The sequence below is a fragment of the Ranitomeya imitator genome, chromosome 2 (assembly GCF_032444005.1).
Source record: "Ranitomeya imitator isolate aRanImi1 chromosome 2, aRanImi1.pri, whole genome shotgun sequence".
Lineage (NCBI taxonomy): Eukaryota > Metazoa > Chordata > Amphibia > Anura > Dendrobatidae > Ranitomeya > Ranitomeya imitator.
Genome location: NC_091283.1, coordinates 392,860,084 through 392,874,506, shown reverse-complemented (window position 1 = coordinate 392,874,506; position 14,423 = coordinate 392,860,084). Strand labels below are relative to the sequence as shown.

General features: G+C 48.3%; 1 protein-coding gene across 3 annotated transcripts in view; it reads right to left on the bottom strand.

Moving 5' to 3' along the window:
- Positions 1–14,423, bottom strand: part of LOC138667004 (zinc finger protein 665-like) — a 71,388-nt gene that overhangs the window by 52,488 nt on the left and 4,477 nt on the right. The window contains exon 1 of one of the 3 annotated variants that reach the window (XM_069755223.1): positions 1,122–1,307. The exons of the other annotated variants lie outside the window; for them this stretch is intronic. The gene's annotated coding sequence lies outside the window, so the exon portion shown is untranslated. Of the gene's footprint in view, positions 1–1,121; positions 1,308–14,423 lie in introns of those variants that run through there. 3 annotated transcript variants of the gene reach the window in all.

Here is a 14,423-nt window from a genome sequence, read left to right as displayed (position 1 = left end):
ATCATAAAGATCCCATGTAAGAAACCTCCGGAGCTGTTACCGGCGTCACATGATCACTACATCCAGTCATGGCCCCGTCCTGCCCCCGGTATAACACACAGTCCCATTATAGTTACATACAGAGATTTATCATAGAATATCTCTAATGCAGCACCAAAAACACAGAATAAATCTAAAAAGAAATCTAAATTATCTGAATCTTTATTAAATACTAGCTGAAGAGCCCGGCGTTGCCTGGGCATAGTAAATATCTGTGGTTAGTTAAGCACCTCACTTCTCTTACTTTCCCATCACGCCTCTCATTTTCCCAATCACATCTTTCGTTTTCCCCCTCACATCTCTCATTTTCTCCCTCACTCCTCTCATTCCCCCCTGTCACGATTCCCCTGACCGCTGTCACCAATGGGTCAGGATTCACACCGTGACCGTGACCGTCACCCCTACGTCACGGATTGAGGTGACTTTAGGCCAACAGACGGCTATCACATGTGCAGGGGGGCTTATCTTAGTTATCCCTCCACTTCACGATGTGATGAAAAACCACACACAAGGCTATTGACCTCTTAGTTTACAGCAGGGGCTTATTCTAGGTATCCCACTGCTTTTCTATATACCACGAACTGCAGGGATTTATGTATATCCCGCTTACAGTTCCACTTAACACTTGCAGCTCTCTGGCGCCCCCCTTACTCTCAGGTCAGATTAGGTACTGCACCCTGGGTAATTAGTCGCCAGAAAGGCTGCCTGCTATGTACTGGCTATTGGGCACGCTGCAGCGACGCGATAACTACTCCCACTCAGGCAGGAACAATAATTATTAACCCCGCAGTCGCTTCAGCATCGCTCAACAGTCTGCACACTTTCGCTGCCACCAGCTTCGATTAAACGGGTCCGAAGCTAACCCAACACAACAGTAACAGTAGCGTATTTTCCCTTCAAGAGACTTAGGGTACGGTTTAGAACAGGAGAACGAACTAATATATAATAGTATATCCCATTAAAAATAATTAGGCAGTGCTGTATCAAAAATATTTTATAAAGAAGTTACAAATGAGACAATTGCAAATATGTACAAGGGTAATTATAACATAAAGGGAATAAATGAGAAAAGCAACACTCACATGTTTAAAGCATGACAGGCATCCAGGCTAGTGGAGTTTTTCCATATGTCCCAGCTCATTTGGACGTGCTGCTGGCTTCAGAAGACAAGCAGTCCAGTAGGAGAAATCAGCAGAAGAGTCCCCCCTCAGAGCCTGCCAGACACTTAAACCCTTAAGGCTGTGACATCACAGAAAGGCTGGCTTATCCAGACCCTCCTCTCTCTACATTCTGCCTAAACTTTAAACTATTCTCTCTAATTTCTATAACTTCACTACAAAACATGTCATAGTTCTAACAAACCCATCAATCATCTCGGGTTAACGTGAGCATTCTAATGAGATCAAATATGTCCTATCTGGGATACATATTTACAGAGAAAACCCTACTTCTTTACCAGACGGAGTTAGAAGTCCGAGTTTCAAGGGATGGGTACCTACACCGAGTGGGAATACGAATATATATTTTCGTGTTCTTACCGTAAACATGGTGCATAATATCGTACCAAAACCAAACAAAGGATCTTTCATGAATTTTGGAGCCACTTTACCAGTTCTGACTAGTGAAGGTGGGAGGGGTGAGGGACTTTCCTCTGAGCCTGGAATTTACGACCCCAGGGCAATAAAACCCCCTTCTAGCATACAGTCCGTAGCCCAGAGAGAAACAAGTAGAGTCAGCTAGTGAAGGGGGGGTTTAGCCCACCTCATGAGCTGACGAGCAACTAAACTTATATGATATTTCATACCATATCGTGACACCTCCCCCTTTTGGTGTGCGCTAGGGAGGCAGTACCCCACGGTATGCCTCCATGGGCACCTCAGTAGGTTCACCCTGGCGGGAGAGTCCATCTGCATTCCCATGCTCTTTGCCCGTTTTATGTTCAATGGTGAAGTCAAACTGCTGAAGGGCAAGGCTCCAGCGTAGCAACCTGCCGTTGGTTCCACACATGGCATTTAGCCAGCGCAGAGGGTTGTGGTCGGTCACCACAGTGAAAGTGTGACCATACAAGTAGGGCTGCAAGCGCTGCAGGGCCCAGACTATGGCCAGGCACTCCTTCTCGATTGTGGAGTAGGCCACTTCCCTCGGCAAAAGTTTCCGGCTCAGGTATAACACGGGGTGCTCTTGGTCCTCCGAGTCAACCTGGCTGAGCACAGCACCAAGGCCAAACTCGCTGGCGTCGGTCTGCACCAAGAACGGTCGACTGCTGTCGACTGCTTTCAACACAGGGGCGTTGCACAGTGAAGTTTTCAACGCCTGGAAGGCCCCCTCACAGCCATCTGTCCAGTTGACGATGTGGGGTAGCTTCTTCCTGGTGAGGTCCGTCAAAGGTTTTGCCAGGCTACTGTAGTGCCGTACGAAGCGCCTATAGTACCCTGCAGTGCCCAAGAAGGACATCACCTGTTTCTTGGTCACGGGAGTGGGCCAGTTCACGATCACTCCCACTTTGTCAGGCTCTGGCTTCAGGGTGTTCCCGCCTACCCGGTGCCCCAGGTAGTGAACCTCCCTCATGCCCATCTGGCACTTTCCCGGCTTGATAGTCAGTCCTGCTTGGTGAATTCGCCTGAGCACCTCCTCGAGATGCTGCAGGTGTTCCTTCCAGGAGGGACTGAAGATGGCAATGTCATCCAAGTACGCCACGGCGTACGTCTCCAGTCCCTGAAGCAGGAGGTTGACCATCCGCTGGAAAGTGGCAGGGGCATTCTTCATGCCGAAGGGCATGACCGTGGACTCGTACAGTCCGAAGGGCGTGATAAATGCGGACTTCTCCTGCGCCTCGGGGCTCAGGGGAATCTGCCAGTATCCTCTACTCAAATCCATTATTGTCAGGTATTTTGCGCCAGCTAACTTCTCAAGCAGCTCCTCGATGCGCGGCATGGGGTGCGCGTCAGAGGCTGTGATGGCGTTGAGCCCCCTGTAGTCCACGCAGAACCGGATGGTCCGGTCCTTCTTTGGCACGAGAACTACAGGTGAGGCCCACGCACTCTTTGACCGTCGAATCACCCCCAGCTGTAACATCTCATCAATCTCTTGGCACATAATCTGCTGCACCTGGTCAGAGATTCGATAGGGTGTTCGCCGTAGTGGGGCGTGATTCCCGGTGTCCACCTTGTGGACTGCTAACTCAGTCCTCCCAGGTCGGTTGGAGAACACGACCCGGAAAGGTTCCAGTGTGGTTTGCAACTGCACCCGCTGGGGTTCAGTTAACGAGGCGCTTACCTCCACATCCTCGATGGACCCATTGGCCTTGGCTTGGGCCAGCAAGTCCAGGAGGGTGTCTTCCTCACCGTCTTCGGGCAAGCTGCAGACCGGTAGGACGAAAGGTTCACGTTCGTGATGAGCCTTCATCATGTTGACGTGAAAGGCCTTTCGCCTACCCCGAGCGTGGTCAAGCGTGACCACGTAAGTGACCGGGTTGAGCTGTTGGTGGACGACGTACGGGCCCTCCCAGGCGGCCTGAAGCTTATCCGTTGGTACGGGGACCAGCACCCACACCTTTTGACCCACGTGGTAGGTCCGCTCCCTGGCGTTCTGGTCGTACCAGTGCTTCTGATCAGCCAGAGCCTGCGTCATGTTGTCATGCACCAACTGCGTCAAGGTCTGCATCTTGTCACGGAAGCGCATGACATACTCCACTATGGACACTTCAGAAGGGTTCAGCTCCTCTTCCCAGGATTCTCTTACCAACCCAAGGGGTCCCCGGACTCGCCTGCCATACAGGAGCTCGAAGGGGGAGGACCCCGTCGAGGCCTGCGGAACCTCTCGGTAAGCGAACAGCAGGTGTGGGAGGTACCGCTCCCAGTCGCGCCCTTGGGTCTCAACCAGCATGCGTAGCATCTGTTTGAGGGTACCATTGAAGCGTTCACACAGGCCATTGGTCTGTGGGTGATACGCACTCGATACCAGGTGCTTCACCTGCATTCTCTTACAGAGAGCCTCCATTAGGCGAGACATAAATTGGGTCCCTTGATCAGTAAGCATTTCCCTGGGAAACCCTACACGTGAAAAGATGGCCAACAGGGCATCCGCCACCTTATCTGCCCTAGTTGACGACAGAGCTACTGCCTCTGGGTACCGGGTAGCATAGTCTACCACAGTAAGGATGTATTGCTTTCCAGAGCTGCTGGGGACGGCCAGCGGGCCCACAATGTCCACCGCGATCCTCTGGAAAGGCTCCTCTATCACTGGCAAAGGGATCAGGGGAGCCTTAATAGCAGGTCCCGCCTTCCCCATTCTTTGACAAGTGATACAGGAGCGGCAGTAGTTCGACACATCTGTCCCCATCTTAGGCCAATAGAAGTGTTGAGACAGCCGGGCCTTAGTTTTGCTGATCCCCAAGTGTCCAGCTAGCGGGATCTCATGGGCAATCCGCAACAACTCACCCCGGAATTGCTGTGGGACGACCAGCTGTCTTTCCCTCACCCACTCCTTTTGTGATTCTCCGGGTACTGTCTACCGGTATAACTTTCCTCGTTCCCAGAACACCTTCTCCTTATCAGCCTCGGAGAAGTGCGTCCCGGCAAGTTGTCTCAAACTCTCTAGGCTCGCATCTGTGTGCAGAGCGGCCTGAAACTCCTAGCTAGGGGAAGCCAGAAGCGACGTCAGGGTCCCTTCCCCATGGGAACCCCCTTGGACCTGCTCTGGGTCCACCTCTGGTTCAGTCACAGTGATGACTGAGGAGGGTCCGGAAGGCTGACAGTTATCTGCGTTCCGGGCACTCTGACTGCGGGTGACAGCAGCTACGTAGGCTGTCTCCCCGGGGGTTTCTACAGTCCCATCAGCCGGCGCTGCTATGGGCTTTACCTCCCCATCCACCCCCAACACTCCAGGGGCAGTGCTACTTATGGGCCAGTTACCTTCCTCGGTGGCACTGGTCACTTTCATGGCATCACCTTCCTCACGGTTCCCATGCATCTCCCCATTTCCTGTAGCACCGACACTTGCCCCTGTTAGGGGTTCCTCATGCCGTCTCACTCCGCAGAGCGACGTGGCTGGGCACGCCTGTACCTATGGACACATTAACCTTCACAGAAAAATCATTATCAGGTTCAGCTGGCACAGGTACAACATTTTCACCATCAATCCTAGAGAAAAAATGGTTATTAGATGCATCATTACAAGATAAAGCATGGTCAGGTAACACATGTGATTTCCCACCATCATCATCATCATCAGGGTTAACTTTACCCGCATTAGTAGATTGGGGAGGGGTGTCAGGAACGTAGTATGCACACATCCTCCCCAAATCAGTCCCCAACAAAACATCAGTGGGCAAATTATCAGACAGCCCCACTTCCTTCACCCCGCTCCCAGCACCCCAATCAATAAAAACCCGGGCCATCGGTAAGGGACAGCTGATGCCCCCAATCCCAGTGACAGTTAGGGTTTTCCCCGGAATGATTTCTTCAGGGGCCGCCAGTTCGGGTCGGATGAGGGTTCGTTCAGCCCCGGTGTCCTTGAGGCCTGTAGCAACATGGCCTCCCACAGTGACGTGCTGTATGTTGTCACACACCCTCCCAACCACACCACCCACCAAAAGAACTGCTGCATTAGGCCCTGGGGCCTTGGCTTGGGTGTTCTTCTGCTTGGTTGGGCAGGAGAGACTGATATGACCAGTCTGATGGCAGGTGTAACACGTGCGAGGTTCGGTGGTCGGTCTGGTGCTGTTGGCCACGGGGCCAGGACCTCTGGTGTGTTGGCTGGCAGGGGTACTGGCGTTGGTTGCAGGCTTACCCCCTCTCCAGCTGGTGGTGACTGGCTTCCGCCCTTCCGATCTACGGTTGGCCTCATAGGCATCGGCAATCTGTGCTGCTTTCGTCACGTCTTTGGGTTCTCTGTCCATCACGAACTGTCGCACCTCAGCTGGGCAAAGATGAAAGAACTGGTCTTTGATCATCAGGTCTCGCAGCTGTGCAAAGGTAGTCACTGACAGTCCTTGGGTCCACTGGTCAAAGTGGGTCCCCAGTCCATGCACCACATCAGTGTAGCTGTCGTGTGGGCCACGTTGGAGGGTCCGGAACTTTCTACGGTACACCTCGGGTGTAAGCTGGTACTTGGCTATCAGAGCCTGCTTGATGGCCTCATAGTCACCATCTTGTTCTTGAGGGAGGGCAGCAAACGCCTCCAGAGCTTTACCTCTCAGCCCTGGTGTCAGGTATCGGGCCCATTCATCTGTAGGCAGCTGGTACTGCCTGCAGGCTTTCTCAAAGGCCCGCAGAAAAGTGTCCAAGTCCCCGTCCTTCTCCATAACAGGAAAGTGATCGGGCCGGGGCTTAGGTATCTGAGCGCTGCTGGGCTCACGTCTCTGGGCGGTGGAGGGCATCCCCCCCTGCCGGAGCATCTCCAGTTCATGTTCTCGCTGGGCTTGGCGCTCGGCTCTCTCAGCCTCCCGCTCGGCTCTCTCAGCCTCCCGCTCGGCTCGGGCCTCTCTCTCGGCTCGCTGGGCCTGGGCCTCTCGCTCGGCTCGCTCCTGGTATTGCTGGATCAGCTGCGGACGTCTCTCTAGGTCATCTGCGGAGCATTGTTGCAGAGCCAGCTGCAGGAGGAGGTCTGCGCCCCCCTGGTTGCCAGTAGGGCCCGTATTCAGTGGTTGGACCTCTGCTGCAGCACCATGTTCGCTTGTGCTGGCCTCTGTGGCCTGGCTTGGTCGGCTTCCCATTGCACCAGGTCAGCGACCATTTGAGCCTTGGACTTGTCCTGGGGGTTCAGGCCATGGCACGTGCATATCCCAGCAAGAAAGTCCTTCTTCTGCTGGTTGTACCAGGCTTCCCCTTTCGCAGCCATGGTTGCCAAATAAAAGATAGGATAGAAAAACTAAGAGAGAGGGAGGGGATAATTACCAGTACGCAATTGTCTCACAACTAAAAAGCACTGAGTTCGTTCTCCAAACTTATTTGCGCAGAGTCCTCGCAAGAACTTTCTGCAAGTTTTTAGTGAGAGGAATGATTACTCAAACCAAATCACTAATGCTCTAAGATATCCCACCGCCTTGCCACCAGTTGTCACGATTCCCCTGACCGCTGTCACCAATGGGTCAGGATTCACACCGTGACCGTCACCCCTACGTCACGGATTGAGGTGACTTTAGGCCAACAGACGGCTATCACATGTGCAGGGGGGCTTATCTTAGTTATCCCTCCACTCCACGATGTGATGAAAAACCACACACAAGGCTATTGACCTCTTAGTTTACAGCAGGGGCTTATTCTAGGTATCCCACTGCTTTTCTATATACCACGAACTGCAGGGATTTATGTATATCCCGCTTACAGTTCCACTTAACACTTGCAGCTCTCTGGCGCCCCCCTTACTCTCAGGTCAGATTAGGTACTGCACCCTGGGTAATTAGTCGCCAGAAAGGCTGCCTGCTATGTACTGGCTATTGGGCACGCTGCAGCGACGCGATAACTACTCCCACTCAGGCAGGAACAATAATTATTAACCCCGCAGTCGCTTCAGCATCGCTCAACAGTCTGCACACTTTCGCTGCCACCAGCTTCGATTAAACGGGTCCGAAGCTAACCCAACACAACAGTAACAGTAGCGTATTTTCCCTTCAAGAGACTTAGGGTACGGTTTAGAACAGGAGAACGAACTAATATATAATAGTATATCCCATTAAAAATAATTAGGCAGTGCTGTATCAAAAATATTTTATAAAGAAGTTACAAATGAGACAATTGCAAATATTATTATTATTATTTATTATTATAGCGCCATTTATTCCATGGCGCTTTACATGTGAGGGATGTACAAGGGTAATTATAACATAAAGGGAATAAATGAGACAAGCAACACTCACATGTTTAAAGCATGACAGGCATCCAGGCTAGTGGAGTTTTTCCATATGTCCCAGCTCATTTGGACGTGCTGCTGGCTTCAGAAGACAAGCAGTCCAGTAGGAGAAATCAGCAGAAGAGTCCCTCCTCAGAGCCTGCCAGACACTTAAACCCTTAAGGCTGTGACATCACAGAAAGGCTGGCTTATCCAGACCCTCCTCTCTCTACATTCTGCCTAAACTTTAAACTATTCTCTCTAATTTCTATAACTTCACTACAAAACACGTCATAGTTCTAACAAACCCATCAATCATCTCGGGTTAACGTGAGCATTCTAATGAGATCAAATATGTCCTATCTGGGATACATATTTACAGAGAAAACCCTACTTCTTTACCAGACGGAGTTAGAAGTCCGAGTTTCAAGGGATGGGTACCTACACCGAGTGGGAATACGAATATATATTTTCGTGTTCTTACCGTAAACATGGTGCATAATATCGTACCAAAACCAAACAAAGGATCTTTCATGAATTTTGGAGCCACTTTACCAGTTCTGACTAGTGAAGGTGGGAGGGGTGAGGGACTTTCCTCTGAGCCTGGAATTTACGACCCCAGGGCAATAAAACCCCCTTCTAGCATAAAGTCCGTAGCCCAGAGAGAAACAAGTAGAGTCAGCTAGTGAAGGGGGGGTTTAGCCCACCTCATGAGCTGACGAGCAACTAAACTTATATGATATTTCATACCATATCGTGACACCCCCTAACACTTGTCATTTCGACCTCACCTCTGTCATTTTCCGATCACTCCACTCCACTATTTTCCCTCACTCCTCTCATTTTGCACTCACACCTTTTCATTTTCACCTCACACCTCTCATTTTCACATTATATACATGTTTGTCATCTCCCTTATATATAGCATACACCTGTATGTCATCTCCTGTATATAGTATATACCTGTATGTCATCTCCCCTGTACAGTGGGGCAAAAAAGTATTTAGTCAGTCAGCAATAGTGCAAGTTCCACCACTTAAAAAGATGAGAGGCGTCTGTAATTTACATCATAGGTAGACCTCAACTATGGGAGACAAACTGAGAAAAAAAAAATCCAGAAAATCACATTGACTGTTTTTTTAACATTTTATTTGCATATTATGGTGGAAAATAAGTATTTGGTCAGAAACAAACAATCAAGATTTCTGGCTCTCACAGACCTGTAACTTCTTCTTTAAGAGTCTCCTCTTTCCTCCACTCATTACCTGTAGTAATGGCACCTGTTTAAACTTGATATCAGTATAATAAGACACCTGTGCACACCCTCAAACAGTCTGACTCCAAACTCCACTATGGTGAAGACCAAAGAGCTGTCAAAGGACACCAGAAACAAAATTGTAGCCCTGCACCAGGCTGGGAAGACTGAATCTGCAATAGCCAACCAGCTTGGAGTGAAGAAATCAACAGTGGGAGCAATAATTAGAAAATGGAAGACATACAAGACCACTGATAATCTCCCTCGATCTGGGGCTCCACGCAAAATCCCACCCTGTGGGGTCAGAATGATCACAAGAACGGTGAGCAAAAATCCCAGAACCACGCGGGGGGACCTAGTGAATGAACTGCAGAGAGCTGGGACCAATGTAACAAGGCCTACCATAAGTAACACACTACGCCACCATGGACTCAGATCCTGCAGTGCCAGACGTGTCCCACTGCTTAAGCCAGTACATGTCCGGGCCCGTCTGAAGTTTGCTAGAGAGCATTTGAATGATCCAGAGGAGTTTTGGGAGAATGTCCTATGGTCTGATGAAACCAAACTGGAACTGTTTGGTAGAAACACAACTTGTCGTGTTTGGAGGAAAAAGAATACTGAGTTGCATCCATCAAACACCATACCTACTGTAAAGCATGGTGGTGGAAACATCATGCTTTGGGGCTGTTTCTCTGCAAAGGGGCCAGGACGACTGATCCGGGTACATGAAAGAATGAATGGGGCCATGTATCGTGAGATTTTGAGTGCAAACCTCCTTCCATCAGCAAGGGCATTGAAGATGAAACGTGGCTGGGTCTTTCAACATGACAATGATCCAAAGCACACTGCCAGGGCAACGAAGGAGTGGCTTCGTAAGAAGCATTTCAAGGTCCTGGAGTGGCCTAGCCAGTCTCCAGATCTCAACCCTATAGAAAACCTTTGGAGGGAGTTGAAAGTCCGTGTTGCCAAGCGAAAAGCCAAAAACATCACTGCTCTAGAGGAGATCTGCATGGAGGAATGGGCCAACATACCAACAACAGTGTGTGGCAACCTTGTGAAGACTTACAGAAAACGTTTGACCTCTGTCATTGCCAACAAAGGATATATTACAAAGTATTGAGATGAAATTTTGTTTCTGACCAAATACTTATTTTCCACCATAATATGCAAATAAAATGTTAAAAAAACAGACAATGTGATTTTCTGGATTTTTTTTTCTCAGTTTGTCTCCCATAGTTGAGGTCTACCTATGATGTAAATTACAGACGCCTCTCATCTTTTTAAGTGGTGGAACTTGCACTATTGCTGACTGACTAAATGCTTTTTTGCCCCACTGTATATAGTATGTACCTGCTGTGTGTAATCTCCCCTGAATATAGTATATACCTGTATGTCATCTCCTCCTATATATAGTATATACCTGTATGTCATCTATTCCTGTATATAGTATATACCTGTGTGTCATCTCCCCTGTATATAGTATATACAGTGGGGCAAAAAAGTATTTAGTCAGTCAGCAATAGTGCAAGTTCCACCACTTAAAAAGATGAGAGGCGTCTGTAATTTACATCATAGGTAGACCTCAACTATGGGAGACAAACTGAGAAAAAAAAATCCAGAAAATCACATTGTCTGTTTCTTTATCATTTTATTTGCATATTATGGTGGAAAATAAGTATTTGGTCAGAAACAAAATGTCATCTCAATACTTTGTAATATATCCTTTGTTGGCAATGACAGAGGTCAAACGTTTTCTGTAAGTCTTCACAAGGTTGCCACACACTGTTGTTGGTATGTTGGCCCATTCCTCCATGCAGATCTCCTCTAGAGCAGTGATGTTTTTGGCTTTTTGCTTGGCAACATGGACTTTCAACTCCCTCCAAAGGTTTTCTATAGGGTTGAGATCTGGAGACTGGCTAGGCCACTCCAGGATCTTGAAATGCTTCTTACGAAGCCACTCCTTCGTTGCCCTGGCGGTGTGCTTTGGTTCATTGTCATGTTGAAAGACCCAGCCACGTTTCATCTTCAATGCCCTTGCTGATGGAAGGAGGTTTGCACTCAAAATCTCACGATACATGGCCCCATTCATTCTTTCATGTACCCGGATCAGTCGTCCTGGCCCCTTTGCAGAGAAACAGCCCCAAAGCATGATATTTCCACCACCATGCTTTACAGTAGGTATGGTGTTTGATGGATGCAACTCAGTATTCTTTTTCCTCCAAACACGACAAGTTGTGTTTCTACCAAACAGTTCCAGTTTGGTTTCATCAGACCATAGGACATTCTCCCAAAACTCCTCTGGATCATCCAAATGCTCTCTAGCAAACTTCAGACGGGCCCGGACATGTACTGGCTTAAGCAGTGGGTCACGTCTGGCACTGCAGGATCTGAGTCCATGGTGGCGTAGTGTGTTACTTATGGTAGGCCTTGTTACATTGGTCCCAGCTCTCTGCAGTTCATTCACTAGGTCCCCCCGCGTGGTTCTGGGATTTTTGCTCACCGTTCTTGTGATCATTCTGACCCCACGGGGTGGGATTTTGCGTAGAGCCCCAGATCGAGGGAGATTATCAGTGGTCTTGTATGTCTTCCATTTTCTAATTATTGCTCCCACTGTTGATTTCTTCACTCCAAGCTGGTTGGCTATTGCAGATTCAGTCTTCCCAGCCTGGTGCAGGGCTACAATTTTGTTTCTGGTGTCCTTTGACAGCTCTTTGGTCTTCACCATAGTGGAGTTTGGAGTCAGACTGTTTGAGGGTGTGCACAGGTGTCTTTTTATACTGATAATAAGTTTAAACAGGTGCCATTACTACAGGTAATGAGTGGAGGAAAGAGGAGACTCTTAAAGAAGAAGTTACAGGTCTGTGAGAGCCAGAAATCTTGATTGTTTGTTTCTGACCAAATACTTATTTTCCACCATAAAATGCAAAAAAAATGATAAAAAAACAGACAATGTGATTTTCTGGATTTTTTTTTCTCAGTTTGTCTCCCATAGTTGAGGTCTACCTATGATGTAAATTACAGACGCCTCTCATCTTTTTAAGTGGTGGAACTTGCACTATTGCTGACTGACTAAATACTTTTTTGCCCCACTGTATCTGTGTGTCATTTCCTCCTGTATATAGTATATACCTGTATGTCATCTTCTATATATAGCATATACCTGTATGTCATCTCCTCCTGTAAATAGTATATACCTGTAGGTCATCTGCTCCTGTATATAGTATATACCTGTGTGTCGTCTGCTCCTGTATATAGTATATACCTGTATGTCATCTCCTCCTGTATATAGTATATACCTGTGTGTCATCTCTCCTGTATATAGTATATATCCGTGTGTCATCTCCTCCTGTATATAGTATATACCTGTGTCATCTCCTGTATTATACCTCGTTCACACGTTATTTGCTCAGTATTTTTACCTCAGTATTTGTAAGATAAATTGGCAGCCTGATAAATCCCCAGCCAACAGGAAGCCCTCCCCCTGGCAGTACATATTAGCTCACACATACACATAATAGACAGGTCATGTGACTGACAGCTGCCGTATTTCCTATATGGTACATTTGTTGCTCTTGTAGTTTGTCTGCTTATTAATCAGATTTTTATTTTTGAAGGATAATACCAGACTTGTGTGTGTTTTAGGGCGAGTTTCGTTTGTCAAGTTGTGTGTGTTGAGTTGCGTGTGGCGACATGCATGTAGCGACTTTTGTGAGATGAGTTTTGTGTGGCAACATGCATGTAGCAACTTTTTGTGTGTCAAGTTGCATGTGACAGGTTAGTGTAGCAAGTTGTGTGCAGCAAGTTTTGCGCATGGTGAGTTTTGCGCGTGGCGAGTTTTATGTGTGGTGCCTTTTGAGTATCTGCAAGTTTTGTGTGAGGCAACTTTTGCATGTGTTGCAACTTTTGTGCATGTGGCAATTTTTCCACGTGTGCAAGTTTTGCGTGTGGCGAGTTTTCCATGAGGTGAGTTTTGCACTTGTGGCGAGTTTTGCGTGAGCCTAGTTTTTGCATGTGGCGAGTTTTGAGTGGCGACTTTTGTGTTTCGACTTTTATGTGGCGAGGTTGGTGTATGTGTGGTGAAATGTGTGCTGAGGGTAATATGTGTTCAAGCACGTGGTAGTGTGTGGCGCATTTTGTGTGTGTGTTCATATCCCCGTGTTTGGTATCCCATGTCGGGGCCCCACCTTAGCAACTGTACGGTATATACTCTTTTGCGCCATCGCTCTCATTCTTTAAGTCCCCCTTGTTCACATCTGGCAGCTGTCAATTTGCTTCCAACACTTTTCCTTTCCCTTTTCCCCATTATGTAGATAGGGGCAAAATTGTTTGGTGAATTGGAAAGCGCGGGGTTAAACTTTCACCTCACAACATAGCCTATGACGCTCTCGGGGTTCAGACGTGTGACTGTGCAAAATTTTGTGGCTGTAGCTGCGACGCCTCCAACACTTTTCCTTTCACTTTTCTCCCCATTATGTAGATAGGGGCAAAATTGTTTGGTGAATTGGAAAGTGCGGGGTTAAAATTTTGCCTCACAACATAGCCTATGACGCTCTCGGGGTCCAGACGTGTGACTGTGCAAAATTTTGTGGCTGTAGCTGCGACGGTGCAGATGCCAATCCCGGACATACATACACATTCATCTTTATATATTATGCGACGGTGCAGATGCCAATCCCGGACATACATACACACATACACACATTCAGCATTATATATTAGATTTCATAAGAGCAAGACACAGTTATAAAGTGCCAGGAACATCCACAGAGATCAGTAAAGCAGAATGGGGGACATCATTAACAGATAATGAGAACATTAATATATCCTGATAGTGACAACATGGAGTGGTCGACGGCCATAATGGAGACTTTACAATAATGGTAGGCACGGTACCGCATAGGGAGGGTGCCTCTGACTGCGGAGTCCCTTATGGAAGAAGTTAATAGGAAACACCGTGCAGTGCCAACTCCCCCCTCACACTACTCCCCCAGGTGTTGCACTAATTGGGACGCCCAGCTGACCAACGGGAGGAGAGAGGAAGGGGCATCTAGCCACACCCACAAGGGTTAAATCCAGGTGCCGGGGTCAGTCCCTTCCTCTTTCTCCCTGGCTGACCTTCTGGAAGCAATTGAGCCCGTTGCGAAATGTAATTTGCCCCTCCCTGCTTATTAATTTAATAAACTGTGACCGACTAGTTCAACCCATCCGAGCCTGTTTGTGTTGTCTTTACGGGACTGGTGGTGAGTGGGGAAGGCACTAGTTACGACACACGGGTCTTCGCAGTCCAGACCAGCGAGCG